Source organism: Lolium rigidum, chromosome 2 (assembly GCF_022539505.1).
Source record: "Lolium rigidum isolate FL_2022 chromosome 2, APGP_CSIRO_Lrig_0.1, whole genome shotgun sequence".
NCBI lineage: Eukaryota > Viridiplantae > Streptophyta > Magnoliopsida > Poales > Poaceae > Lolium > Lolium rigidum.
This window is the reverse complement of record NC_061509.1, coordinates 281,074,048-281,080,047: the sequence shown is the minus strand read 5'-3', so window position 1 is coordinate 281,080,047 and position 6,000 is coordinate 281,074,048.

The window sequence follows — 6,000 nt, the reverse complement described above, 5'->3', positions numbered from 1 at the left end:
TCTTTGAAGGACCATTCTCCTACTTTTATTGTTGAGTCAGTTTACCTATCTCTCTCCACCTTAAGAAGCAAACACTTGTGTGAACTGTGCATTGATTCCTACATACTTGCATATTGCACTTGTTATATTACTTTATGTTGACAATATCCATGAGATATACATGTTATAAGTTGAAAGCAACCGCTGAAACTTAATCTTCCTTTGTGTTGCTTCAATACCTTTACTTTGATCTATTGCTTTATGAGTTAACTCTTATGCAAGACTCATTGATGCTTGTCTTGAAGTACTATTCATGAAAAGTCTTTGCTTTATGATTCACTTGTTTACTCATGTCATTACCATTGTTTTGATCGCTGCATTCATTACATATGTTTACAAATAGTATGATCAAGATTATGATGGCATGCACTTCAGAAATTATCTTTGTTATCGTTTTACCTGCTCGGGACGAGCAGAACTAAGCTTGGGGATGCTGATACGTCTCCAACGTATCGATAATTTCTTATGTTCCATGCTACTTTATTGATGATACCTACATGTTTTATGCACATTATATGTCGTATTTACGCATTTTACGGAAATAACCTATTAACAAGATGCCGAAGAGCCGATTGCTTGTTTTCGTTGTTTTTGGTTTCAGAAATCCTAGTAAGGAAATATTCTCGGAATTGGACGAAATCAACGCCCAGGGTCCTATTTTTGCACGAAGCTTCCAGAAGACCGAAGGAGAGTCGAAGTGGGGCCACGAGGTGGCGACACAACAGGGCGGCGCGGCCCAGGCCCTGGCCGCGCCGACCTATGGTGTGGGCCCCTCGTGCCGCCTCTTGACCTGCCCTTCCGCCTACAAATAGCCTCCGTCGCGAAACCCCTAGTACCGAGAGCCACGATACGGAAAACCTTCCAGAGACGCCGCCGCGAATCCCATCTCGGGGGATTCAGGAGATCGCCTCCGGCACCCTGCCGGAGAGGGGATTCATCTCCCGGAGGACTCTACACCGCCATGGTCGCCTCCGGAGTGATGAGTGAGTAGTTCACCCCTGGACTATGGGTCCATAGCAGTAGCTAGATGGTCGTCTTCTCCTAATTGTGCTTCATTGTTGGATCTTGTGAGCTGCCTAACATGATCAAGATCATCTATCCGTAATACTATATGTTGTGTTTGTCGGGATCCGATGGATAGAGAATACTATGTTATGGTGATTATCAATCTATTGTTTATGTGTTGTTTATGATCTTGCATGCTCTCCGTTATTAGTAGAGGCTCGGCCAAGTTTTTGCTCTTAACTCCAAGAGGGAGTATTTGTGCTCGATAGTGGGTTCATGCCTTCATTGACACCCGGGACAAGTGATAGAAAGTTCTAAGGTTGTGATGTGCTGTTGCCACTAGGGATAAAACATTGATTCTATGTCTAAGGATGTAGTTGTTGATTACATTACGCACCATACTTAATGCAATTGTCTCGTTGCTTTGCAACTTAATACCGAAAGGGGTTCGGATGATAACCTCGAAGGTGGACTTTTTAGGCATAGATGCGAGTTGGATGGCGGTCTATGTACTTTGTCGTAATGCCCTCGATTAAATCTCACTATATTTATCATATCATGTATATGCATTGTTATTCCCTTCTCTATTTGTCAATTGCCCGACCGTAATTTGTTCACCCAACATGCTTTTATCTTATGGGAGAGACACCTCTAGTGAACTCGTGGACCCCGGTCCTATTCTTTACATCGCATACAATCTACTCGCAATACTTGTTTTACTTGTTTTCTTGCAAACAATCATCTTCCACACAATACGGTTAATCCTTTGTTACAGACAAGCCGGTGAGATTGACAACCTCACCGTTTCGTTGGGGCAAAGTACTTTGGTTGTGTTGTGCAGGTTCCACGTTGGCGCCGGAATCCCGGTGTTGCGCCGCACTACATTTCGCCACCATCAACCTTCAACGTGCTTCTTGGCTCCTACTGGTTCGATAAACCTTGGTTTCATACTGAGGGAAACTTGCTTCTATACGCATCATACCTTCCACTTGGGGTTCCCAACGGACGTGTGCATCTACGCGTATCAAACAGCTCTCAACCCTGCAAGATATTCGCAACTCCACACACTTGCGCACGTAGCCGCCGACCACGAAGCGGTAAGTTGCAACCGTCTAATTCTCAATGGAACAGCAGATCACACAAGACTTAAACAGGGTCTACACAATATCCAAGCAATATGGTGTAGGGAATTCAATAGTTTTGCAGAGCAAACAACTAAGAACTAGGGTTTATCTTAAACGTGGTCTAAAGCAGCTAGGGGGTCGTCCAAGGCACTTATATAGGCGTCCAGGACGAGTTCTGGTCGAAAAATACAAGTAAAACCGACCCAGAATAGATCTGGTCGAGACAGACTCGGACTGATCCGGTCTGGGATCCGGTCGACCGGGCTGTGGACCGGCCGGTCCAGTCTGTGGTCCGGTCAACCGGGCGGCAACCGGAAATCTGCGAAGTTTCCGGTTTCTGCCCTGTACGATGCACTCCCTCCGGTTGGGGACCGGGCTGCCCGGCGTGGGGGCCGGTCTGACCGGGTTCTGGACCGGCCTGGACTTCTTCTTCTCCTCTCGCGCATTCCTCCCGCTCCTCCCTCGCGCGTCCATGAGTTATCTTCATGTCCAGCTCCATGTCCAGCTTCACGTCCATCTTCACGTCCAGCTGCTCCTCTCCTCGCTTGTCTCCTCTTCATACCTGATGATACATAAGTAATAGGACTTAGGTAGTATAAAGTTCTCATCAATCAAGGTATCGTTTAGGAACAAGTTCACATGTTGTTTAAGTAGCTTTGCACGAGCTCGTGTCATTGGTCCAATCCTGACTTCATTGGACTTGAGCTTCACAGCAGGTTCATCTTCAGTTGGTAATGACGGAGGTAGTAGTGAGGTAGGGATGTCCTCATCATCCTATCAATTAAAGGAGCCCTAACTAGGATTAGTAAATGAACCTGAGCTGGCTGGCTTGTACGATTCCATGCTAGAATGCTCAGGAATGCAGGGAAGTATGGAGTATCTGACCCATGAACAGTACTGAGTCTTCGTAGCGGATGCATGTGTTCATGTCCGCGTGCACTGCCTACTGCTAAATCTCACATTCTTAATGTATATTTTCCTTGGAAGCATGCACTTGCTATGTGGTTACGTACAGAATAACACGCTAGTCATGGACGCCATCGAGTGCGCGCGGAAATCTGAGGCAGCGTCTCGTTGCGGAAAGGCATCGGGTCGCCTCTCAGCATTGTACACGTACGTAGCCGTCACTAGTGGTAAAAAGGCTAACTGTGGCGCACCAAAATCAAATTCTGTGGCGCATATCCAGGTCGTCACAGTTACCACGCGACTAGTATTGAAACTTCTGTGGCGCATATGTACGTGCGCCACAGAATTTTGAAACTTCTGTGGCGCACCATGCCAATATGCGCCACAGAATTGTCTGTCAAACTTCTGTGGCGCACCATGCCAATATGCGCCACAGAATTTTTTTTCGAATTTCAAAAAAAAGTGGCGGCCAGATCTAGACCTAGATCTGGGTCGCCGGAATTTCGCTTTTTTATTGGTGGTGGTGGTGGAGGTGGTCGGAGGAGGAGGAGGAGGAGGAGGAGGAGGTGGAGGAGGAGGAGGTGGTGGTGGTGTTGGTGGTGGTGGTGGTGTTGGTGGTGGTGTTGGTGGTGGTGGTGGTGGTGTTGGTGGTGGTGGTGGTGGCCGGAGGTGGTGGCCGGAGGTGGTGGTGGTGGTGGTGGCCGGAGGTGGTGGTGGTGGTCGCCGGAGGTGCTCGCCGGAGGAGGTCGCCGGAGGTGCTCACCGGAGAAGGTAGGTGGTGGTCACCGGAGAAGGGAGGTGGTGGAGAAGTAAAGGGAGGTGGTGGTGGTGGGAGGAGAAGTGAGGAGATGGAGAAGTGAGAGGAGAAGTGAGGAGATGGAGAAGTGAGAGGAGAAGTGAGAGGAGAAGTGGTGGAGGAGAAGAGGAGTAAGAGATTGGCGCCGGAAAATTTCAAAAAAATTCGGCCAAACTTCTGTGGCACACGTCCACATGGTGCGCCACAGAATTTTTTTTCTTTTTTTTTGCATTTTGCAGGAAAAACACTTTAACTGGCCGTAACTTTTTACTCTTTTCGAATTCGGATGTAGATTTTTCGTGGGAACATTTTGATATATTGTGCGTTTTTTTTCGAGTTCGTATGCAACCAGAAATCCAGTTTGATGATTTTCCCACGCAATTTTGCAAAAAAAGTCAAAATTCATGTTTGTTAAATTTCAGTGGTGCTAGATGACATAATATATGGGAATCTCGAAGGATTTTATTTTTTGAAATTTCTATCTATTTATTTTATTTTTTACAAAGGTAAAAAAGGCGATCCACGGGGGGTGGGGCGTGGAGTTGCGTGGGGAGAAAAAATCCTGCAGAATTCTGTGGCGCATATTGTTGGTGCGCCACAGAAGTTAATAATTATGTGGCGCACATGCCACCATGTGCCACATAATTTTGAACTTCTGTGGCGCACATGCCACCATGCGCCACAGAATTCTCTTCGTCCATGTGCAGTGCTGGACCCCGCGTGCGCCCATGGAATTTCTGTGGCGCATCCAGCCACATGCGCCACAGTAAGTAGACATTCCGTGGCGCACCGGTCCCATCCATGCGCCACAGAATTTCGACTTTCTGTGGCGCATATTTTTGGTGCGCCACAGAAATAATTTTTGTGGAGCACATTTTTTAGGTGCCCCACAGATGTCATTTCTACCTATAATGGTTTTCCTACTAGTGCATGATCCACCCAAATTTGGTACCTAGAGTATGTTCTCCTTCACATGCATATTGGCCGGTGCCTCGATAAAGAGACACGTGCGGCGTGCCACACCAGGGCTTCAAGTTTTATAATGTTGACGTATAAGTATATTGAAATTGCCCAATAAAAGTTTTTTTGCGAATGAATAAAAAAAAGAACATTTCATTTTTCTCGTAGGCCCTACCTGAGATTTGTCCATGCCAAAATTGGGTACCAAAAAACCAACTATCCCCCTCCCACCCATCACTACAGGAAAACAGCACTATGCCGACCGTGTGGACCTATGCCGACGGCCACGGACGCCGAGGGCTGTAGAAACACTGATGAGGACATCCCTACCTCACTACTACGTCTGTCATTGTCAGTTGAAGATGATCCTGCTGTGAAGCTCAAGTCCAATGAAGTTAGGATTGGACCAATGACACGAGCTCGTGCGAAGCTACTTAAACAACAGGTGAACTTGTTCCTAAACGATATTTTGATCGATGAGAACTTTATACTGCCTAAGTCGTATTACTTATGTATGATCAGGTATGTGGAGGAACCAAGCATCGCACGAGGAGGAGAGGAGCAGCTGGACAAGAAGCTAGACGCGAAGCTGGACATGGAGCTGGACGTGAAGACATCCCATGGACGCGCGAGGGAGAAGCGGGAGGCATGCGCGAGAGGAGGACGTCTTCAGGCCAGCGCCAGGGCCGGTCGGACCGGCCGTGGCAACGGGCCACCCGGTCCCAGCCCCGGTCGGCCGGCTCCCACGCCAGATCGGCCTGGTCAAAACCGGGCCCTGCATTTGTGCCAACCGGGCAAACATCTAGAGCATGGACGCTTAGTTCGGTTTCCACCCGGTCCCAGGCCCGGTCCAAAACGGACCACCCGGTCCCAGACCTGGTCAACCGGAATCCAGACCGGACGTGTCCGAGTCTGTCTCGACCAGATCTATTCTGGGTCGGTTATTTTTGTATATTTTCGACCTGAGATCATCCTGAACGCATATATAAGTCCCCAGGACGCCCCCAAAGTAGTTTTAGACCACGTTAACGATAAACCCTAGTTCATAGTTGATTGCTTTGCAACTCTATTGAATCTCTACACCATATTGCATTGATTTGGTGTTGAATCCCTGAAAGTCTTGTGTGATCTGCTGTTCCATTGGGAATTAGGAGGTTGCAACTTACCGCT